Genomic DNA, 25,699 nt, shown 5'->3' on the forward strand with positions numbered 1-25,699 from the left:
ATTGTCTTTTTGGTCTTCTTTACATGCTTTAACTTGAATAACCTATTTACATTTGCCTTCAAGTTTTTGGATTCTTTAACCTGTTATATCCAAGCAACTGTTGAATTTCATCAGATGGATTTTGCAGTTCAGTAATGTCCATTTGGTACTTTCTTTTAAGGCTGTATTAAATTTAATTATACGAGAACATAGGCAAGGGACTGGAAAACTGAATTAGAAACTTTCTGGAAAGTCAAGTATTGACTTTTTTTGTTTTCTTTGAAATGATACATTGTCTACTGTAATTTCTAATGTCAACTTGGCTTTACCTAATACTTTTCCTCTTTTTCAGGAGAACTACCTTCACTTCCTAAACAATGCAAAAACTAGAGATTTACAAGTTTCCGACACCAGATTTCATATTTCTATTTTACTTAAGACTTTATTTATTTATTTCAGAGAGAGAACACGAGGGGGAGGGGGCAGTGGGATAAGCAGACTCCCTACCGAGCAGGGAGCCCAAGGTGAAGTTCCATCTCAGGATCCCAGGATCATGACCTGGGCCAAAGGCAGACACTTACCAGATTGAGTCACCCAGCCGCCCCCAGATTTCATATCTCTAATGTAATGTGGACACTAGAGGCGCTGCTGGTTTTAGAACAGTACAACACTGGTGAGATCAGTGAGCTATGTGTAGTACCTGATATAAAAATATCCATAATTCCTCACACAGCTCTTCTTCATTGTTCTTCCTCATTACCAAAAATGAGAACAAGAAAGGTAAGATACGAAAAACAGCATTTAGTTTCTTCATGAAGTACTATTTTTAAAAGAGATTAACCCAAGAAATCATGGTTTTCTATGGTGGTCCTTAACATTTGCAGATCAGAAAATAAAATATCCCCTCATGACACAAACACCCTACTTATTAACCAAGCTACATAAATAATGAAATTACTCACCCTGGAGGCCTAGATTACGCTCCATTCCCTGTTGCTCTGATGCGGGCAATCCATGGTGTTAAGTTCCGGAGCCATAACTTCCGTATAACTTAAGAATGAATGATGGATAGGTTTGTTTGAACAATCAGGATTTTTCATCACAGCTGAAACCATTTTATGGTGTAGCAATTTCTTTTTCCCATTTTAATTAACGCAAGTCATTCTTAAGAATATGTCGCCCAACAAATAAAACGCTCTCAGGATTTGTTGCCTGTCTGTGCTACTGACTCCGCCCGTGTTATCATCCAATACCCTAGAATGGCATTTGCTTTGCGGCCTGTATTCAAGATGCTTGTTCCAGGGTCAAGAACTAATTCAGAAAATAAATCTTTAAACAGCCATTTTAACTCTTGATCACACATGACCTCCAGTGCATCTATGCTACTAAGGCAACAGGCTTCTGCACACCTTTTAGCAGAATCCAGTCCTTCTTGTCCGTGAGTAAGTTCTATTAACTTTTGCAGCAAGTCGTTTCTGGGAACCCCGCTTTCCTCTCTCTCGACCTGTAACTCCATTATGTGGTCAATCTCTGGAAGGGAAAGGGAGGTGGAGAGCTTCCGGTACCTTTCCACCAAATCATCCTGCGGCCCGACAAAGAACTGACAGAATTCAAATGGAAATGTCTTAGGTCTACGCAGCCAAACAGCACTGCCAGCATACTTCACCAGATTTGCTCCAGTTGTAATTCGTGGAACATGTCTTTCCGGTCAACTTGTGGATGAACTCGTATCCGGATACGACGTCGCCCAGCTAATCGGATCCACCCTGCTGGACCTGACATCCAGATCAGGCAGTAGAGGTGAAGGGCCTGGAGCCTCAAGAGTAAGAAGTAGGCCACACCACGCCCCCGGGGCTCTTGAACCAGTCTGGAGGCAGAGCCCCCTCAGCAGCATGCCCGTGGGAAAGCGGCTGCGCACTGCCGCCGGAAGTCCACCAGCAGCGGCTTCTTGACCCGGGCCGTGTTGTGCAGCACCGTGAGGCAGCCCCAGGTCTGCCCATCTGTGAAGGGCGGCTGGGCGTTAGCCGCCACTGGGGTTTTCAGCCCTTGCTGACGCGGCTCACATCTCAGGCTCCTTAGGCTGCAGCTCAGGTCCCAGGAGCACCGTGACGCCTCCCGCCAGTGCGATCACTTTGTGGCCGGCTCCCTGGAAGGGAAACAGGCCGAGCAGCGCCGGCAGATGCCCCACCTGAAGTGAGACGGCCGTTGGTGAAGCCGCTGTAGATGGTCTGAGGAGTTGCCTGCCCTGCCACCGTGGAAGAGCTCCGGGAACTGTCTTTTCATTCCCTTCTCAGGTAAGAACTCCTTGAATTCTTGAGTTTTCTGCGCCGCCAGCAACCGTGAGCGCCTGAGTGGCGTCAGGCAGCCTCAAGGGCAAGACTTCTGATGGCCCTGAGGTGCCAGCCCACCGGCCTGCCTGGAAAAAGCGGTGACATGGGTGTCGCCATCTTGGTGGCAGCACGAAGGGAATGCTGGGATCTTAGAGTCATCAGACACCCCCCCACACACACACACACCTCTCGGTACCCTCCTCCTACTCGACTTGGTACATTCTTAAAAACAGGTTTAATAAAGTATATTTGAAGTATTAAAAAAAATTGTCAGAATGTATGTGGGTCCTATATGAAACTATCACCACATTGAAGAAAGAAAACATTTCTGTCACCTTCAGAAATTTCTTTGTATTCCTTTATACCACTTATACTAATATATCCCCAGGCAATCACTGATATGCTTTCTGTCACTACAGATTAGTTTGCATTTCCAGGAATTATCTGCAAATGGAATCATGTTCTACAGTCTTTTTTTTTTTTTCCTGGCTTCTCTCAATCAGAATAAACGTTTTGAGATGCATCTGTATTTACCAATGGTTTGCCATGTACACACCCCCACCCCTGCGTTTTTGTATTTACTTTTAAGTGTGTGTTTACTTTTAAGTACTTTTACTACTTTTAAGTTTATCGATTCATCTGAGGATGAACACTTGGTTTCCGGCTTTGGACTACTGGAAATGAAGGTGGTATAATGTTGATGTAAACATCTTTCTACATTTTTTTCCTTGAATAAGTACCGAAGAGTCACAGTATGTGTATGCTTCACTTTGTAAAAAACTACCAAGTATTTTCCAACATGGTGGTACCACTTAAACATTTCCACCAATAGTATATGAGAGTTCAAGTTGGTCCACATCCTCGAGAACAAAAATTATGGTAAGCATTTTTCATGTTAATTTTAATAACTGTATTTGGTCTGTGGGGCTATGTCATTGAGATTTTAATTTGGCAGTTTCTCTCATAAGTAATAATACTGTGTTTTTTCATGTATTTATTGAACATTTGCATATTTTCTGAAGTGTCTGAGGTCTTAATCAATGTTTTTTTAAAAGATTTATTTATTTATTTATTTTAAATAAAGAGTGAGCGCATACAAGTGGGGGAGGGGAAGAGGGAGAGAATCCTAAGCCGACTCAAGTGGCTGGATCTCAGGACCTATGAGATCATGACCTGAGCTGAAACTGCCAGCTTAACCTACTAAGCCACCCAGGTGCCCAGGTTTATCAGTGTTTTAAAATCATGGTTTGTGGTCTTAATATTGAATTGTAAGAGATTTCTATACATTCTGTATACAGTGTCTTTGATAAATGTCTTATAAGTCCTCTTTTCCCAATCTAATTATTGCCTTTTTATTTTCATAATAGTGTCTTTCAGAAAGAAAAGATTTCATTTTCATGAAGTCAAATTTATAGACATAGGTATGTGATTATGTACCTAGTTCTAAAGATATATGTTATGGTTTCCATTATTTGTGTTCTATCTGAGAAAACATTGCCTACCCCAAATTTTTAATGATTTTATTCTAAAAAATTTATGATTTCTGACTAAATATTTAGATCTACAATCCATTTTAAGTTAATATTTGAGTATGGTATGAATTAATGGTCAATTTTTAAAAGTATATGATATCCAGTTGATCTTGTGCAATTTGTTAAAAATATTTCCCATTGAATTCCTTGAAGCCTTTATCAACAATTCCAGACTTCTAGAATCAATTTAATGATGTGCTGGGTTGCAAATAGCATTGTCCCCACCTTTAATAGAAGAAACAGCAAATTAAATTATAGTATGACTTCATTGATGAAAGTGAAGGTAAAAAGGAACTGACCTGAGTAGCTTTGGAAACAATGTTTCTACTGAATATTGTTAAAACTACAGACTAAAAGAACCATATATAAAGATTATACTCTAGTTATTAAATTGATTTCCCAGAAGAGTATAGGTTACCAATTCTTTTTTTTTTTTTTTAGATTTTATTAATTTACTGGACACAGAGAGAGAGTGTGTACAAGCAGGGGCAACAGCAGGCAGAGGAAGAGGGAGAAGCAGGCTCCCGCTGAGCGGGGAGCCTGATGCGGGTCTCGATCCCATGACCCTGCGATCATGACCAGACACTTCATGACTGAGCCACCCAGGCGCCCCTGGGTTACCAATTCTGAAACTACTTTACATGTATTCTACAGTTAAGCAAGCAAGTAAATAAATTATAGTTAATGGTAACCAGTTTCCTCATTGTCAAATTAAAAAGTTAAAAATAAGCGCAAGAGGAGGTCTAGAATGTCCTGTGATACTGGATTAGCAGAGGAGTCACTTCAGATATAGCATATGCATAGCTTTGTGTACACACATATATTTCTTAGCTCGTCTATTGACAGGGCCTACAAACAATGACATATCAGTGAGCACACTGAGAACTCAGCTCTTGTTTTCCAAATACAGTTCTCCAGTAAGTTTAACCAAGGTCCTTTGGAAAAAATGACTGATTCTTGGGGTTTGGAAAATAGGGCAAGATGATTTGGGAGATCTTGAAGTGCCAGAAAGGACATTCAAAGAAAGCAAAACGAAGCTGGGGGTGTGTAAAAAGGATACAGGAGCCAATTAAAAGAATTCCCAATGGCCACACCTGGAAAATTTTGAGCAATAAAATAAATGATAATATTGTATTACAACCTAAAATACAAAATAAGTATATATTCATCGATATTGAGATAAATAAAAGGTCAAATGAATAAAGAAATGGGGAAGAAGGAATAAGTCTTCCTTAGTGAAGAATTCCAAATAATACATGTAGACAGTTGCCCTTCCAAAGAAGTAGAACTTAATTCCAATCTACTTGACTATCCGTTGGAATTAACAACTCTTTGTAAAATGTAGAGGATCATAAGGGAAAAATAGAAGCTTTACAGAAAGGGAACCTGGCAGGTATCAACCATACCAAGTGATCAAGGTTAACCTCTCCCATCATGAGTCATGTTCATTCTATTTATCTCCTGTTATCAAGCAATGAGAAGATGTATCAGTCAGTATTCTCCAGAAAATAGTAACAGTAGTAGATAAGAGAGGTGGGTTGGAAAGTAAATAGATACATGGACAGTAGATAGATATGGTGATATAGAGATATAGATTTATTTAAAGGAATTGGCTCAGGTGATTGTTGGGACTGGCAATCTAAATCTTGTAGGGCAATGGAAACTCAGGCTGGAAACTCAGACAGGATTTGATTCTGCACCCTTAAGGCAGAATTCCTTCTTTTCCAGGAAAGTTGTCTTTGTTCTTAAAGCTTTTAAGTGGTTGGATGACATCCACCCACATTTTTTAGAATAATCTTCTTAATGTCCCTTCATTGTAGATATTAATCATATCTATAAAATGCCTTCACAACACCACCTAAATTAGTGTTTGATTAAAAAACTGGGTAATATAGCCCAGCCAAGTTGACGTATAACACTAACCATGGTAGAAGTACACCTCACCTTTGTGGTATTCTTCCCCCACACCCATAATAATCTTAGTGTAATCATGAGAAAACATGAGGCAAACACAAATTGAAGACCTTTCTACAAAATACCTGACTAGTAGTCTTCAAAAGTTTCAGTAATGAAAAACTAGACAGAGAAATTGTCACAGGCTGAAGTAAACTAAAAAGTCAGGATTACAAAATGAAATGGGGTATCCAGGATTAGATTCTGGAACAGAAAAAGGACATTAGTGGGAAAACTGGTGAAGTCTAAATGAAATCTACAGTTTAGTTAATATATTATACCAGACTGAAATTCTTAGTTTTTTCGAATGCACCATGGTTATGTAAGATGTTAACATTGGGGGAAATTAGGCTGAGGGTATACAGGAACACTATTTACTATGTTACTTAATGTTATGAGAAACTAAATTTATTCCAAAAAATTAATTAAAAATGAAGAGATCAACTGGAAATATTTTAATATAGGCAGAATCAACATTAATATTGTATATAAAAACAATCAGATAAATAAGTATCATTTGAAAAATAAGTAAATGAAAAATAAACAGCCAGTTACCTAAAGACAAACATTTAAATCTACTTGTAATAAAGTGTCTCTAAAAACCTGAGTTAATATTAAATGTTTATCAAATTTCCAAATTTTTTCCTATTCCTTGCTCCCCACGTAACAGTGAAAAGATCCATTATGGATACTGTTCAGCCATGTGTATTGGTATAATATTTCTAGAGAAATATTTGATTTTCCACATAAAAAAATTCAAAAGGTAGCTATCATGTGATCTAGCAATTAAAGAGTTAGACTTTTAATTTAAAGGAAAAGATGAAAATAATTTATGTGCAACTATATAAAGATGTGGGAAACAAGGCATATCCAAAAAAAAGGAATTTGTTAAATATATTACAATAAACTCATACAATGAAAAATTATATGGGTGTTAAATTTAAATTATTTGGTAGAGGTACTGCTATGGAAAAATGTTTAAAATATATTGACATTTGAGGGGTGCCTGGCTGGCTCAGTTGGTAGAACGTGCGACTCTTGATCTTGGGGTTTTGAGTTCTAGCACCACACTGGGGGTAGAGATTACTAAAAAAATAAAATAAAATGATAATAATAAATTAATAAATAAATAAATATTAAAATAAAATATATTAGCATTTGAGAAACTGTTACATTTATGAATGTATTTGTTAACAGGTTAAAATATGCATCTTGGATATGCGGTGAGATTTCTTTAGCTATAAGTCAACTAAAATCACCTCTGTGAATTGTTGCCAAAAAGTTAAGCTTTCCAATTCGTGGAAACTGAGCCCCCCTGAATGCAGTCTCAGTCTCTTTACGATTATTATTGTCATTTCAAGTTTCTTCACCTCCTCTTCTCCCCAGGATTAATCTGAATTTCCACAAGAGCTTAAGTGTCTGAGTCACTCTAGGGAGGGTCATTGGTCTGAGTGCTGTCCTCCATTCTAGTAGGTAGCTCATTGCTTCTGCTTTTTTGTTTTTCACGTAGTTCTACCGATGCCTCGGAACAGGGCTTCTAGTCCTGCAGAACACACTTCTGTTCCTAATCCTTGGTTTATCTAGATATGCAAATTTAATGTCATGTACTTCTGTGCTCTTCTAGAGATATTTATGGTAACTTTTTTACACATTACAAATTATGTGTACAACTGAGAAACATAGGGGTTTTACCTATCTGTCTTTCAGTTATTGCTACTCTACTGTTTTAGGTACCATATTGGCAAAAGAGTTTCTCTATGGGGATAACATTCACCTAGCTCTGTGGTGGGGAAGAAAAGAAAAACAGTCATACTTGCTCAAAATAGTACCCCATTACAGTTAGTAGCATCCCTTTCAAATGAAAAGAAATACAGAATAAAAAGAACGAATGGTTATATACCAAATGCACACAAAAATGACCCATGGATACCAAATATTAATGATGATTTCTATTTTTATGTGTATCAGTGTTTCCTAGTTTGATTAAAAAAAACCTAAATGTTTATTTTTTTTAATATTTTTCCCTAGGAAAAACAATTCCTAGGCCCCTTCCTTCAAAATTATAGTTCTATTATTTTCAGAGAATTTTTTCAGCCAGGACAACTCAAAGATCTTTTCCAGAGCTGTGTTGCAAGCTTTGTAATTGTTTTAGAATTGATTGCTATACAAAATAGGTTTATGTGTTCTGACAGTGTGTTAATACAATAAAAGGAATTTTTAGTAGCAAAGGAGTTACAATTTTTCATTTGTTGTAATAAGTTGTTTTTTTTTTTTCTTTTCATTGCTGTCTCTTTGTAGATAAAATGGGATTTCATAAGTTCTTGTTTTTCAACATTGGTTTCTAGGAAATTTTTTCATCAGGATGCCTTGTTCAAGGCTAAATACAGCTCAGAGAAAAATACATCCAAAAAAGACTTAAAAGGATTTATTGTGTTGTGCTTAATGGGAAATATTGTTACCGTAAAAATACATTGTAAGGTGTAACCTTGAATGTTTGTTTACCAGCATACTTGAAAGTAAATGTAACAGTCTTATTTTCCAAAATAGATAAGCTGCTTTTCCTCTGGTATCTATGCAATAGTTTCAAAACAGTTTTCTCAGGAATTAAGTACCTGTTTTAACATCAGTCAAATATTTTAAATGTATATTTATTGTTCAAGTGTAAGCTATGTAGTTTGGAATATTCATCCTCTAGTACTAGAAATGCTTTTATTCGTTTTATGTGAACGATGTAGCTCCCACTTTGCCTGACTGGCTGCCATTGGTTTCTTCCTCACTTTTAATTTTAAGTACAAAAGCTTCTATTTCTGAAATACTTAGACACACAGACATGTACACCAGAGGGAACTAGTGACAACCAACCTCCGGTAGAAGCAAATAACTTGCTTATCTAATGCCTCCTTATACTCATAAACTTGGACATAGGAACAAACTTTGGAGTGAGACAGTATTTGAATTGAAAACTTCCCATACACAACTGCTTTACCAGTGGAAACTGGTGAAGAGATGGGAAGTCCTGTGTGGCATTCAAAATCTTGTAAATATTTAGCAGTTGGTGAAATAAAATCTGGCATAGGCAGGCCTGGACAAGATAAATTTCTCCAGCTTAATTCCCTACTTTAAACCTGCTGATTAGGTGACCTGAGCAAGGTATATTCCTCTGTAGACCTCTGCTTCTTGGTCTAGCTTTGGACACCGGTTAGCTCAAGGATTTTAACCATGGGCAGTGGAGAGAAGGCTGCCAGCACTGTCTCATTCATTCAACAGTAACTGCAGTGCCAGTCACAGCCATAGGCACTGGGTATATAATTTAGAACAAAATCACATATGGCCCTTTTCTAATTGATTATACAGTCTAGTGAGGGAGATAATTAATAAACAATAGTTAATAATGGTTAATTAGTAAGTAGTAATACAATCACCATTAATAATCCTATAATTAATATTTAAATGAATCATCTTTATTTTACACAGCCAACCTATATTATTTTCCAGAAAGATTTCAAGACTTTAATTTATTCAATTCTCGCATAAACCAGTGTGGTAAGTGCTATCATTATCTTCTCCTCACAGAGAATCTGGGGCACAATGCGTTTCCAGTAACACTGCCAATTTCCAATAGCTGGTGATTGGTTCTAAAAAGCAATCTGATACAGTGAAAAGAGACTACAAGGGTAGGATGATCAGCATGTAGGCAGTTAACCCAAAGAATCCCCTCTGAAACTTGAAGGCTGAGAAGAAAGAAGCCAAATGAAAAACAGAGGGATGGTTGCTTAGGGCAGAAGTAATAGCAGATGAAAAGATTCAGAGGCAGGGGGAAAAAATAAAAAAGCCTGTGGAAGTAATTGAAATGAGGCATTTGGCTTTGAGAAAATATGCATGAGAAAGGACAATTAGATTGAGTCCAAATTGGACAGGCAGTCAGGTCCTGGGACCAATTTCCTTTACGTTCACCAGAACCCCTCCAACCTACACTGAAAATTCATTAGGCATGCCGTATTGATGGAAGTGCATTATACCTTTGAATCATATGGAAGCAAACTAAAATTTAGTCCAGCTCACTGCTGCAATATATAATTCCTAAGGCTGTTTCAAACCTTAGAATGTTTTCAAGATAATTTACTGATTCTATGCATCTTCTAAGAAAGTATAATCGTATCTCACATCAGATTGCTACCCATACCCATAGCCTGTTTTGCCTTTAAGCAATTCTGGTTTCCCCTAAATACATCTAGCTTATTCCCAAATCCATACTTTTGAGTATGCTTTCATTCATCCAGATATACTTATTAGTGCCTACCTTGGGCCAAACACTGTACAAATCCTAGGGATACAAAGACTATCAAGATAGGTTTGGTTGCTACTCTCCTGCAGTTTGTAAGCTAATGGGGTAACATGCAATTACATACATAACTAAAATAAAATGTAATAGGGAAAATAAAGTGTTGGAAACACATGCAAAGGAACAGAGGCAGGTAATATCTAAGTTGAGATCTAAAGAAAGAGTGGAAGTTAGGAAAAAGTTTTGGGAAAAATAGTGACTTAGCTCAGGCATTGGCAAACAAAGGAAATCTGGCCTTTACCCTGTTTTACTTCTTTAAATAAAGTTTTATTGAGATACATGCATGACCATTCATTTTCATTTTGCCTGTGCGTGCTTTCATGTCACTCATGTGGCGTCTAAATTCATGTGGCTGAATTGAGAAGTTGCAACAGTGACCGTCTGAGTCACAAAACCTAAAATAGTTACTGTCTGGTCCTTTACAAAGAAAGTTTTCTGGCCCCAGCTCTAAATCAATGGGAAGGTGAAGAGATGAACGAAAATGAAGAGAATACAGAAGGGTGAAGAGTGATAGCCTGAACTAGAGTTAATAAAGATGAGGGTCCTCACAAGCCCCCGGCCCCACCAAAAAAAGAAAAAGAAAGAAGGATGTTAGAATACAGAAGTGTTTTTGAAGTAGATGCAACAAGACTTAGTGATTCACTGAATCCCTGAATGTTGGGGGCATAAATGAGAGTTTTAGACCACTGTGGGCATTCCAATTTTAAGCCAATAAGGAGTTCCATTTGTTGATGTTGATTACAGGAGAAAAATGTTGGCTTGAAGGTGTAGTTTTGTGACTTTTAAACATGTGGATGGTAATTGAAACCATGAAAATGAATGAGATTTATTCATTCATGTCTAGGGAGATCATGTGTACATGAGGATCTAGGATGAATCCTAAGATAGAGCAACATTTAAGAGTTAGGTGAAGGAAGGGGCACCTGGGTGGTGCAGTCAGTTAAGCATCCGACTCTTGATTTTGGCTGAGGTCATAATCCCAGAGTGGTGAGTTCAAGCCCCACATTGGGCTCCATGCTGGGCGTGAAGCCTATTAAGAGTCTCTCTTTACCTCTGCTCTCCGAATCTCTCTCCCTTCCCAAATTGCCCTCCCTCTCTCTTTTGAAAGAAAGAAAGAAAGAAAGAAAGAAAGAAAGAAAGAAAGAAAGAAAGAAAGAAAGAAAAAGAAAGAAAGAAAGAGGGAGTGAGGAAGAAGGAAAGAAAGAAAAGAAGGAGGGAGGGAGGGAGGAAGGAAGGAAAGAGAGGAAAGAAAGAAAAGAAAGAAAGAAGAAAAGAAAAAGTTAGGTGAAGGAGATGAGACTGTAAAGAGACTGTAAAGAAAGACTGTAAAGGAATATATTGACTTCAAAGACAAATTGACAGACCATTTCAAAAGGCATGGCTGACCATGTTAAATGATGTGTGCAGGGTGCTAATTAAGGGGCACTAATAGGATCTAGCTTTGGAAAAGTGTTGAAGGGACCATTATTAGAAAGAAAAAGAAAGAACGCTATATGGCAGTTTTAATGACAGCCTTGGCTCATCCCATAGGGAGCCCTGGAGCTAGAATGGCCCTTCAGTTTGTCCAAGGTCTATACAGTTCTACTATGATCAGTCCCTGGGTTTGGTGTCTTGGTAAAGGTGGGAACTTGACAGGGAGTCTCTCTACAGCTGAGATGGACCCTGAAGGGATTTCAGGGGCAGACTGTCACAGCACACCCTGCAGCTTGAACATCAGTTCCTTCCTTGAAGTGGAAGCTGGGAATCATTATGCATTATGCATTCATTTAAGTTTGCAGGGATGTTGAGAGAAAGTTCAGGGGATCTTTTTCTTTATCGGCTTTGATTTTATTTTTCCTGCAAAGAAGTAGGTAAAGGCAGGTTTCTTACATTGACATCAAAAGAAGTGGTAGACCTGTGGAGAATGTAGAGAATGGAATTTAAATGATCTTCCTTTAGACTTCTGATTATAACATCAACCCTTTCAAAGCATGGCTTGGAAGAGACTGTTACACAAACTTCTACTCTTTATTCCCTCTATGCAGTTCAAACCACATCTTTAATTTCTATCTTTCTCATACTCGCAATATCTACTTTTTCTACAGTCTTATGTCCATACATTATATGTTCCTTTAAATGTTTTCCAAGCCATCCATAGGTATAAACTATATCTTCCCAAATAGAATTTAATTCCATAAGGATGACAATAATCTGTCCCTTTGCTTACTTACAACTAACAAACTGAATACTATAATCCCTCCATAAAACCGTCTACTGAATATCCCACATTCCACACAAATAATGTTGAATTTCCCAGTAAATAATGAAAATAACCATGTTAGTATTAACTCTGTTCATGGCTATGGCTGTAAACACTCTCAGCAGTACTGTGGGTCTGGGTGGAGCAGGATTTATCTGATTTCTTTAATGTAATCATCAGCTTAACCTAACTTCTAATATTTTATGGAGATAATTAAGTAGCTATAATTTTCTTTCTTTTAAGATTAAAACTTGATATTTAAATACAAGGAGGTATTTCTTATATTTTCTTCCACGTCCATCTATGAAATCTGAATTTTTTAATCAGACCAAGACATATAAAGGAAAAATACTAATTACATAATCCTGGTTTTATTTTCTCCTTAATTTTTAAAAATTTAGAGCTAATCTGACACTATGTTAAACAGTGTGAGGAATAATTAACCACATGCATGATACTATAAGTAGAAGTTCAGTGTTTTTGTTTGTATCAATATCCAGATAACAAACATAAAGGACAAGACAAGAGAAAAAGTAGAAATTTGATGGAAGGAAATTTTACTGCATTAGTATACAAATGTAGGTTACTAACATGGTTTTACATAGTCAATTAATATATTTAATTTACTCAAGTTTTATGTGTTTCATTATGACATAGCTTAATCTGACAGCAAGATGAAAATTTAGCAACTAATAGAAGCAAATAAAGGATCAATAACTTTATACCCTCTGAGAATTATGAACTTACTATTACATTTAGCATAATTCTCAAAACTAGAAGCATTCTAACTCACTCGCCTTTGAACTTAAAGGACAATAGTTGGAAGTACTCACATAGAGATAGCAGTCATTATTTCTTTATTTATCATCTCCAGTACCACCAGCAGCTGATTCCTGAATTTGAAGCCTGGTTTCTCTATTTAACCACATAATCTTGGTCCATTATTTACCTCTGAGCCCTAGTTCTCTCATCTATACAATAGGGACACAACAGTGCCCATCTTAAAGTGTTGTAATGAAGACAGAATGAGTTAATGTATATGAAGAACCAAAAACAGTTCCTGGCACATAGTAAATACTCAGTAAGTATTATTACGCCTATTCTTATTTTTACTAATCATTGTTATTATTCAGTACTCCATATGCTGTTATTAATTAGTGTATTACTAGTATTAATATTGCACTCTTATTGTCAGAGACTGGCACTTGACATACGACTTGGGCTCTATCTCATTTAATCCACACAATACTCATTATAGGAAAGCATATTTATATTCATTTTAAAGAGGAGAAAATTGAGCCTCAGAGAAACTAAGGTGGCAGCTTAGAAAGAGTGGAGCTGAAGTTTGAATGCAGGAAGTCAGAATCTTACTAGATCAAGGGTATCTAAATATCTAAATCCACCAACATCAAAAAAATTATAAAACAGCTCCTTCTTTCTCTTTTAAAGATAATTTGTTTCACAAAAAGTAAGTAGCCTTTTATTTTCCTATGAAAAAGTAAAGCAATGAGTGGAAACCAACTTTCTAAATGGATGATAGGATAGCTCCCATGTTGATGAACTAAATTATTATGGCTTTGCATGACATTAAAGTTGTACTACCTTCCTTTTCACAGAAATATATTAAACAACTGATATGTTATATGTAACAGGTAATCATTCAGAAATGCTTCTGGATCACTGCTCACAGGCACTATTCTAAGTATTTGGGAAACTATGATAAAGGAGACATAGGACCCCCCCCCAACAATGCAATAGTTTAGGTGAAAGAAGAAAAGAATTGTCTTAGAAAAAGAGGAGGAAATACTGTTGTAAGTACAACATGAAAACCACATAGAAAATACAGAGGAACCAGGATGCAGAAACTAACTTACTTTGGATGATGATCTGGGTCAAATTCCCTGGGTAAATTAGAATCAAAGAAAGCAGTACTCACTGTTAGCTGTATTCTGGTGAATGATGGTTTTAGAACTAGCTTGCCTGATCTCATGTGGATTTGCAGTACTCAGACTCTATTTGTGAGAAATGTGTTGTGTTCTCCGAGTTTTCCTCCAGAGGAGTTTGTGTGTCCTGCCAATCACATTGGTCAAACCCCAGGAATCAGTGGAGGGAGAATTACAGTAACCAAATCATGAGCACATATATTTCAGTATCGTACCTGATAGTGAAAAATTGGGAACATTCGGATATACTCACACTAAGAGTTATAAAGGAGATTTAAAAAAAAAGTTAAAAATACTGATAGACTCTATGTACTGACATGGAAACACTTTTAAGTATTTAAGTATTAAGGGCTTATTTTAAGTAGGAAAAAAAGCAACTCTCAGGAAAACTAAACAAAATAAAACATTATTTAATGATTTCATTTATACATGCAGATGTATATAAAATCTAGTATAAATGTGAATGAATACAAATATTATTTATGTGATAGTAAAATCACAGAAAGAGTTTAGAAGGTTATATACCAAGTTTTTATGACTGGTTCCTTCGGAGAGTGGCTTCAAAAGACACAAGAAGAGAAAAGATACTAAAATATTTTATATACTTTTAATTTTTTGAAAATTATGTGTAATTAAAATATGATTTACAAATTAATAATAAATAGTTTTTAAGATATGTATTTCATAAATTCCTGGTACATAGGTATTCAGCAAATATTTATTAGATGAACTTCAAAATATGTTTTATGGTATATATATTATAAAACATATATAAACATATCTATATATGTATAGATTGATAGATAGATATTATATTTTTATGTTACCATTACTTGGTGATTGCCTGGCTTGCCTCCTTTTAGAATTATTAGGTCAAATTGAAGTTATTAGGTAAAATTTTATTGAGCACTATTAGGGGAAGGGGAAGCTTAAGCTACAATTTAATACCCTGAACAGCTATTCTGCTTTTTCTTGGTTTTTAAAATATAATGCTACTAAACTTCACAATATTAGCAAAATAATTTCACAAAATGTAGAATAGTGTCTAGTAGATACTATTTGATCCATATAATGAATTTCGGTAGAGTTCTGATTCTATCCCATCACAAAGGAAAGCTAATTATTGTTCCTATAGGCAGGCTTTATTTGCTAGTGTTATTTATAATGTTAGTGGAATGGTCTTTGAAAGCACTACCTTAAAAGAAGACAATTTTCAAATGTTTCATCTCTTCAATTACAAATATTTAATAAATTCAATGGAAATATGTATAATTATAAATGATGGGGGTTAAGATTAAACTCACAGGGGCGCCTGGGTGGCTCAGTCCTTAAGCGTCTGCCTTCGGCTCAGGGTGTGATCCCCGCATTCTGGGATCAAGCCCCACATCAGGCTGCTATGCTGGGAAGCCTGTTTCTTCCTCTCCCACTCCCCCTACTTGTGTTCCCTCTCTCGCTGCCTGTCTCTCTCTCTCTGTCAAATAAATAAATAAAATCTTTTAAAAAAATAAAAAATAAAAGAGGCAAAACATGTTAACACTTAATTTAAAAAAAGATTAAACTCACAAATTTAGAAAATTCAAAAGCTAAAATCTAAGAAACAAGGCCAATTCTGAACTGCAATAAAATGATACACATAAGTTTTAAAGATTGATATACTCTAAAATATGTGTAAGCATATGAAATAATATAGTGGATCATCACAGTAAAGAATATGTCTGAGCTAATTCAGAGACTCTACCTAATTTTTAGATATCAGTTCAAAGAAATACAGACTTCAAGCCATGGTATTTTCTCTACTCCTAATCACCAGAAATAAATATAGATTTTTACAGCAGGGCATCCCAAATGATTAATTCGTTTTGTTTCCAGTCAAAGGGAAAAACTGCTACTGGGGAAAACATTATATCATACAGGTCAAATACAGAAGAGACTCACAGAAACCCAAAATGTTTTTATAAATTCAAATAAAACAATTTTACTTGTTCAAGGGTAGGTAGGCAGGTAGTATCAGGGGATTTATATTTCTAGTCTGCTGGTTTTGAGGCTGTGAAGTGATGTCTATATATCATTGTTCACCATGTATCCATAATTTCCTAGAAACATTTTAGAAAAATTCCTGGTCATTATCTTGTTAACATTTTAGGTCAATATTTACATTTCTGTCTCCTCCAAGCATCTAACACTGCAAATGCAAGTCTCTCCTATGAATCAAAAGTAAGCCAGCAAAAGACATTTCTTGACCATATCCAATTGTAAACTGGTGGTAGCTTAGCTTATGATTCTTCGTAAATAATATTTGGTCCTGAGAATTTAGTTTCTATAAGAAGTGAAGGAATAATTTGCCTAGATGCAATTTATTTTTTATTAAAACAAAAATATTAATTTCATATTTGTTGGGCATAAGGTAATAACTTTATATATAGCACCATCTGTAATACTTAAAATGGGCAAATTGGGAATATTAAGAGTTTATATTCCCACTAACAGATCGTATATCTGCATACAAACATTCATTACAGATGTTTATACTCCAAAAATATACAATGGGAATTATTAATATAGAAAACATTCTCCAGTAGTAAAAAATTTAAAAATAATCTGTAAGCATGTAGAAAGTTTTATTACCATTCTTTCTTCAGGTTTCTGAAAATGTGAATTAAATATTTTAATATATCAATGCTGACCTTTCCTCCATTAGGTCTTATAGTGGATGAGTTTTATTTCTGTAACCTACTTTTAAGTATTACAGATATTTTGCAATACTGTATAAATTTTAGAATCAGCTTGTCATTTTCTACTCCCTTCCTAAATAAATAAATTTAATTTTGAAAGCCTGCTAGCATTTTGAATGGAATCCCCTTGGGTCAGTTGATCTTTTTGGAGAAAACTCATCTTAACAACATTGACACTTTCAATCCAAGAATAGGGTATATCTCTCCATTTACTTAGGTCCTCTTTTATTTATGTCAACAATATTGTGTAGTTTTCATTTTACAAGTCTTCTACATGTAGTTTTAACTTACCTCTAATCATTTCATGTTATTTTTAAGATATTATAAGTGGTATTTTTTAATCATCCATTTTCCAAATCTTCATTGCTGGTATAGAGAAGTACATTTGATGTTTGTACACTGACCTTGTGCTTACAGATGGTATTTTCCAAGAACGGCCATACAAATATAGGTTCCATCCTATATGCTCTTCTTATAATGTAACATTGACACTATGCATGTGATTTGTTGACTCTCTTAGATATAAAAGTTAAAATTTTTTATCAAATTTTAAAAAATATAACCTTTATATATTCCATTTTATTTCTAGGCATCCTGCTTTCTGGGATTCACATTCTATCTCCCTTGATATGATCACACCTCTAGAGTTTCTATTTATACATTTCAGCCTTTTTTTTTTCTCTCAGTTTGGATAGTTTCTATGTCAATATCATCATGTTCAATGATCTCTTATACTGTTTTAAAGTTTTATCTTCGCCAATTCCACTACTTTGTCAGTTCTGAATTTCTTTATAATTTTTGTCTAAATTATGCCAAGATTTCACTGTTTCCTCACATATCTAGCAATTTTTATAGGATGTTGAACAATATAATAGTTACATTATCAAGAGTCTGAGTTTTGCATTCTATTTAAAAAGGTAGAATAGAGTTGTCTTTTATCAGGCAGTTGAGTTTATTTGTTGATCAGCTTATTGATTTTAGACTTTGCCAGGACTTATCTACAGTAGTCTTTATTCCAGGGCTGTTTTATCCTTTCCAGTAAAGTGTGTCACTCTGGTCTCTCTACTTAATGCCAGTGTTTAACAGAGTGTCTCCATTATTGCTTTGTTGGCACTTGAATGTCTCTAAGCCCTTTTGAGATCTGGGAACAGTTTATCTTACAGCTTCCTGATAACTGCTCCATGCCAGTTCTCCTAAACCTAGCTTGCTTCTAGAATAGAGTCAAGTTTAATAGAATCTTCTAGAACCAGTATTTGCACAGCTTAGTATTCAGCAAAGACTCCAGATGATCCCAATAAATATTCATTGATCTCCTCCTCTACATGCACAGCTCCATTCTCTATGCTACTGTGCCCCACAGTTACCTGCCACTTCGGTCTCCCCAGTGTCTGATCTCTGCCTCTTTAAGGTACCAATATTTCAGTGATCTACTTGAGTTCCTCCATGTACTAGAGCCCAGAAGGCAGATTCACAGAGAAAGCCAGAGCCAATCAGAGGACTCACTTTGTTTCCCACCCTCAGAGTCACAGCCCTGTTCTGTCATTCAGTTATCTGTAAACAATTATTTATAGATTTCATTCTGCTTTCTAGTTGTTACTGTGGGATAGAAATTTCAGTATCAGTTACTCCTCATTAGGTTTTGAAGGTGATAAGAATCAAAAAAGTTGAAAGATAGTTTCAGAAGAAATCTATTCCCAAAATGAAAAAAGAAAGGGAAAGAAAAGTCAAAATTGGAGGTGGTAGGGATGATGTATATAGGAGTAATATTATTAAGACTGGATTTGACTTAATTTTCTAAATTTCCTGTATATGCTCGCACTTCCCTCTTAGGAAAACCTTTTTTTTTTTTTTTTTACTTTATTTATTTATTTGACAGAGAGAGAGACAGCCAATGAGAGAGGGAACACAAGCAGGGGGAGTGGGAGAGGAAGAAGCAGGCTCCCAGTGGAGGAGCCTGACTTGGGGCTCGATCCCAGAACGCCGGGATCACGCCCTGAGCCGAAGGCAGACGCTTAACGACTGCGCCACACACGTGCCCCAGGAAAACCTTTCTTAATGAGGCTGTCTGTAAGATGGGAAGCTCTCACGTGCCATGGAAGAATAGCAGAATAAATGGAATAAGCAAATATTGAGAACCATAAAGGAAATGCTCAAAGGAAAAGAAAAGGCAGTTAATAATATTAACCCATGATTATTTTCAGCTTTTTAATATAGAAAAATCAGGTAATATTATAATAAATAAGGCTTATATAACGGTTAGGAGTATAAGAAAAAAAAAAAGAAGAAATTTAAAAGTATCTCCGATTTAGGAGACACAAATCAAATGTAAGAACACTGTCATTTAATTGAAAATCTAAATTTCTGAGTATAATCTTTATAGAGCTATAAGACTGGGTTCTCCCCTTCATATTGTTGTATTGTAAGAAAGGTTTAATTAAATTTTTTTCTCTGCAGAGTGAGAGGCATGCAGTAATTGGTTGAAGAATCCAGATAATTTCCACAACATCCTTCCACGTAATTCCCTGTAATTACTGTTGTATTTCATGTGTGTACTAGTGCCCTTCACTTTAAAAACTCCTACACAGGGGCGCCTGGGTGGCACAGCGGTTAAGCGTCTGCCTTCAGCTCAGGGCGTGATCCCGGCGTTATGGGATCGAGCCCCACATCAGGCTCCTCTGCTATGAGCCTGCTTCTTCCTCTCCCACTCCCCCTGCTTGTGTTCCCTCTCTCACTGGCTGTCTCTATCTCTGTCGAATAAATAAATAAAATCTTTAAAAAAAAAAAAACTCCTACACAAATGAAAACTAAAAGGTACTAGTAATTAAAATATTTAAATACACAATATGAAACAAAATATGAAAATCGTGAAAGATAGGAAGCTCAGCAGATGGCGTTGATTTTGTGGAGAACGTTTTCTCCAGCACTTGGGGATGTGATGATCAATACCTATGATCTTTGTTCCAACAGCAAGAGGCACAGCCAAAGTGAAATCCTTAAAATGTGGCTCCTGCAGATAAAGATCCTCAGCTCCTCCAACCCCTTCTGTGTCTTAGGAGCTTGCTACTATTTCTGAAAATAAGAGCTGCCAAAAGCTGAACATGAGAGAATCATTTCATAAAACATATTTGTGATTCTCACTCATTATCACCTAGAAAAGACGTCATTTGTGAAGCGCTCACTTTAAAAGCACACACGTCATCTTTTCCTTTCTCTCCAACAGCTTACTGTCTAGTATGGAACTTATAATATAAGATATATGAAAAAACAAAAGTCTGTTAAGAACCGATGAACAGAATCTGAAAAAGGAAACTTCCAGTGGGGAAGACTGACAGAGGAAAACACACAGACTGAGTTAGTGAGTAGAGTTTTTAAATATTGAGAGTGAAAAAAAAAAAAAAAGAGGGCAGAGAAAATAAAAGCCTGCTAACAAATAGGGAGGGACATAAAAATCAATGAGCCATTGATAATGGGTTTTATATGGCTCTATTTTTTAAAGAGAAAAATGAAGAAAAGAAATTTGGGAAATTGGTAAATAATGACAGCCTGGTTAAAGTTGTTATTGATGAAATGTAGGTAAAAGGATGCTGGTCACGGGCATTGAATAAATAGCTCACCATACAGTTGGAGAGGAGTGTCTAATGAGGTACTATTAGGATGGATCATCATCCTTTTCCAATTCAACATTATTCTTAATGACATAGAAGGAGTGAATAATACATGACTGAGGATTGTATAGGAGTTGAGTCAGTTGCTGCTGGAAATATTGCAAACAGAAAAGAACCATAAAGCCAATGGGTTTAATAAAAGCAAGGGTAAATATATAAGCCAAAATTATCTCTGCCAAACAAGTAAGCAGCCAAGAATATTAATAGAAGAAGGAAAACAAATATAAGCCCATTTGATATTCGCATATAATTTGTTAACTAGTCATGTACACACCTCCTTTGTCCTTAGAATCTTACATAGAGTAGACCCCGTACAGACACTGCATATGCATCAACTGATGTCAGAATAATGGTATCCCCGCAGATACCATTATACCAGGGCATCTGCTCCAGAGAAACGCAGGTCCAGCCCTCAGCTCTAGATAGTTCTGGATCATGCATTTGGCTGTTCTTAAATAAAGTATCTAATTAATCAAGGGAACCCTAGAGCTCTGTATCCTGTAGGATTCTTTAAGTAGTACAAGGTGGAAGAGAAATTACCTAAGGAAAACTTTCGCATGACCATCCAGAAGTGAAGAACATTAGAGAAAGTGATAGCAAGAAAGTAAATAGATCATAGTTTCAAGAAGGAGGTGGTAACTTGTACCAAATGATATAGAAAGGTCAAATAGGAAAGAAACGTTGGTATTGAATTTGGCAATTAGGACATCATCTATGAGAATTGACGGAGAGTTTTTGTCCATGGCTAGAGCACAATCTGGATAGCTCTGATGGATGAGTGCTTGGTTGGTAAGAAAATAGAGCAGACTATTTTTTCAAGAAGGTGAGTCCTGATGAGAAAAAAGTGAAATAGGATGCTAACAGGAGAAAGACATAAAGGATAAAAATTATGTTTTTAAAATCAAAGCTTTTGTTGAAAGTAAGAGTTAGGAGACAGGGAGAGAGAGCTTATTAAACTCCTATTAATTTTTCATGACTCAGATCAAAAGCCAGCTCCTTTGTAAAGCTTTCTGATTGCTCCCGATTCCAGTGCCTTTTTCTGTGCCTTCTCTGTGGTGGCACTTCACCTTGTCCACACCTCAATCTTAACACTCTCCAGAGTGTATCCTAGTTCTTTTATCTACTCCACTAGATTGAATTTCTTCAGGGCAGGCGGGACTGCATTCTCAGTTTCTATCACAGTGGATGTCACATCCTGTTTGATTAATAAAGTTGTCATAATAAATGAAAAAATTAGAAGAGTCAATACTGTTTTCCAGACCATACGAAACTCTTGGTTAAAACTTCATCTCAAAACAAGGATATGGATTCTGGCAAAGCAATAACAAGAAACAAGCTGAAGACTCAATAGGGCATAAGATCAGAAAAAATAAAACTGAAAATGTGAATCCAAGATTAAGAAGGGAGCCACAGTGATGAGTAGAGTAAAGACAACCACCAAAAGCATTGTTATATAAAACACTGAAAATCAAGGATCTGGAGGAAAGAAGCTAAATCATAAAGAGAACTTTTGAAATTCTGAACCTTCACTTCCTCCTTACATCAAAACTCCCTAAATTTATAAGGAAATGGTTCATAGGCCAACAATTGATATAATTCCATTTTCAGTCAAAAGAGCTAAAAGAAATTTGCTTCTTTAAATATTGATATAACTTAAAAGACAAGCGGTGATTTATTGAGAACCTCTTTCCAGTGGTTTAAAAGGCGAGAGTTAAAGTCATAAGGAGCACATAAATGGGAGAAGCTTTTATTTGAAAAGACAAAGTTGGTAACGCTAGGAACAAAAAAGACATCTGTAAAGTGGTTAAGATCAAGATGTTTAAGAGTGGGCTTAATGTAAGATCTTGGGATCCTTTCCATCCTGTGTCATGTGAAATTGTTGGCAGTGAAGGATTTAAGATCTCTGCTAGCATCAGAACGCTTGGCAGACTGTAGTGTTGTCAACATGACATGTTTATGACCCTGAAGTCATGTGCAGTGTGACTTCAAGTTCCTTACGCTTTTATCATCCTTATGGTGCAATAGACATGATTTGAAAATTAATGGTGCTAGAGATCAGCCATACCACCCATTGAGCTGATGACCGAAATCAACCACAGTTAAGGGTTGTATACAGCCCACTTACGAATGAGTTCCCCTAACACACTACTTGAACTATTAGCAAAAAAAAGTGAGGTCGTAAATCACGTTGGTCACTGCAGTTAACATTAAAAATAATCTGACAAGAAACTGTAGATATGTGGTATATATGAACAAAGACCTTGAAACTTTGACTTTTAACTCTGTTTTCCTATGTGTAACAAGCTAAGTGTCTTAGTGCAGGCCGCTATAACAAGTTACTGGGTGGCTTATAAGCAGAAATTGATTTCTCACACTTCTGGAGGCTGGAAATCTGAGGACAGGGTTCTATTGAGGCTTTCCTCTGGTCTGCAGGCTGCTGGCTTGTATCCTTTCACGGAGGAGGAGGAAAGAGAGCTCTCTGGGGGTCTCTTTTATAAGGGCACTAATCTCATTTATGAAGGCTCCACCTTTAGGTCTCTTTTATAAGGGCACTAATCTCATTTATGAAGGCTCCACCTTTCTCCGAAAGGCCCCACTCCTTACTACCATCACACTGTGGGTTAAGATTTCAACATATGCATTTTGGGGGAACACAAACATTCCATCTGTAACACTAAGCATCCTCTATGTTAAGGAATACTTAGATGAAAATTTAACTAGTAAGTAATGAAAAATCCAAAAGAAAATTTCGCTTGTTAAAATGATCACATCTTTGCAGTTCTGACAAAGAATAAGATTCTTTTCCTTTCCCTATAATTTAACAAAAAAAAAGTTATCCTTTTGTTTCATTAGAAATTAACTTTCAACCATAACATGCTGCTTACTATGTTTGCCCACATTTTTTAATATCGTCTTGAAATTCCTGAACCTACATGAGGAAACAACAATGTAATAAGGTTCTTGCCGTATGAGATTTTCGAGAATGTGGGGATTCTTTGTAAGCCTTATCTTTAACAGAATCTTCTTTCCTTAAGTCCACATGACGTAGCTCCTGTAGGGGGCAAACATTCCCTGATGATAGGAGACTAGATCATGAGACCCCTCAGGATACTGTCCAGTTACCACCTGTGTCTTTATCATCCATAAAACAAAACAAAACCCCGAGAATTTCTGGGTATGTGGAAAATAATAAAAGTAATAAGAAAGGAAGAGTTTATTGACACAAAACCAGGCCTTCAGCATAACTTAAGATAGAGAATACCCAGATTTTAAATAACTGTGTATAAAGAAAAATCCCTAATCCCGGCACATGCTATCTCTTTCTCACACGCATCCCTACCTCACCGCCAGGCTCTGACATGAACAAAAGCAAATGGAGAGAAAAAAAAATGATGGAAGAGTGAAGAGGGAAAATACGGATGGGGTCAAGGGATGATCTCAAATCACTGCCAGAAATATACTAAATCCCGGGGCGCCTGGGTAGCACAGTCGTTAGGCATCTGCCTTCAGCTCAGAGCGTGATCCCGGGGTTCTGGGATTGAGCCCCGTATCGGGATCCTCCGCTGGGAGCCTGCTTCTTCCTCTCCCACTCCCCCTGCTTATGTTCCCTCTCTAGCTGGCTGTCTCTCTGTCAAGTAAATAAATAAAATCTTTAATATATATACATATATATATATATATATATATATACTAAATCCAGGGCACCTGGTTGGCTCAGTCAATTAAGCATCGGACTCTTGATCTTGGCTCAGGTCTTGATCTCAGGGTCCTGAGTTCAAGCCCCCACATTGGGCCCCATGCTGGGTGTTGGAGCCTACTTAATAAAAAAAATTTTTTAAAGAAAGAAAGAAATACTAAATCCCTTCAAATCCAAAAACACAAAACCAAATGACATCAAATATAGACAAAGGAAAGGAAGTCATTGGAAAGTACACGTGTTTGAAAGGGGCTGTGTTCAGAACATTTGGTTCTGGGGGAGACAAAGCCGGCAGAATGGAAGAAGCCCCCTTTTTCAAATTGGATAGTGCAAAGTTAGGGTCCTAAAGACAAAATGGGGGGTGCCTGGGTGGCTCAGTCTGTTCAGCGTCTGACTTTTGATTTTGGCTGAGGTCGTGATCTCAGGGTCCTGAGATCGAGCCTTGCATGGGGCTCCACACTCAGCAGAGAGTCTGCTTGGAATTCTCTCTCCCTCTGCCCCTCTCCCTACTCCTGTTCTCTCTCTCTCTCTTAAAAAAAAAAAGACAAAATGGAACCACGAATTAGGAGAACTCATGATTCCTCTCCCTATCACCAAAAATTCTAGACAAAAATCAGCTAAATTTTCCTGGAGTTTGCTGTACTAATTGTGGGAAAATTGACAAAATTCAACTCAACCCTGTAGATCAGTTAATAGCATTGCATTAGTATTGATTTCCCGGGCTCAGTAATTGCACTGTAGCAATATAAGATGCTCAGATTAGGAGAAGCTGGATGAATGATATATGAAAATGGCAACTCTCTAGTAAGCCTAAAGTATTTCAAAATAAAATCTTAAAATGATTGTTACACACACAAAATTACTCATCCAGTTACTCCTATGTTAGAAGTGTGAGAACAGGGGTGCCTGGGTGGCACAGCGGTTAAGCATCTGCCTTCGGCTCAGGGCGTGATCCTGGCGTTCTGGGATCGAGCCCCACATCAGGCTCCTCTGCTATGAGCCTGCTTCTTCCTCTCCCACTCCCCCTGCTTGTGTTCCCTCTCTCTCTGGCTGTCTCTGTTGAATAAATAAATAAAATCTTTAAAAAAAAAAAAGTGTGAAAACAGCATAGCCTGTGTGCTTATCTGGAGGGAAAAAGGTGAGGGGACTTCTCCAGTGACCTAATTGGTGCTGTTCCCAGAGCCAGCACCCAAAGCCACCACGTTAGAACTCTAGGAGGCATGGCTTTGGCAGGCAAGCTTGCTTATTTATTTATTTATTTATTTATTTATTTATTTATTTATTGTC

General features: G+C 36.7%; 1 pseudogene; it reads right to left on the bottom strand.

The window, feature by feature from the left end:
• Positions 1-1,078: 1,078 nt before the first annotated feature.
• The window catches only part of LOC123787564 (tyrosine--tRNA ligase, mitochondrial pseudogene), a 29,968-nt pseudogene continuing 5,347 nt past the window's right edge, over positions 1,079-25,699 (bottom strand).

This window comes from Ursus americanus, chromosome 19 (assembly GCF_024610735.1).
Source record: "Ursus americanus isolate L20-20 chromosome 19, mUrsAme1.1.p, whole genome shotgun sequence".
Taxonomy (NCBI): Eukaryota; Metazoa; Chordata; class Mammalia; order Carnivora; family Ursidae; genus Ursus; species Ursus americanus.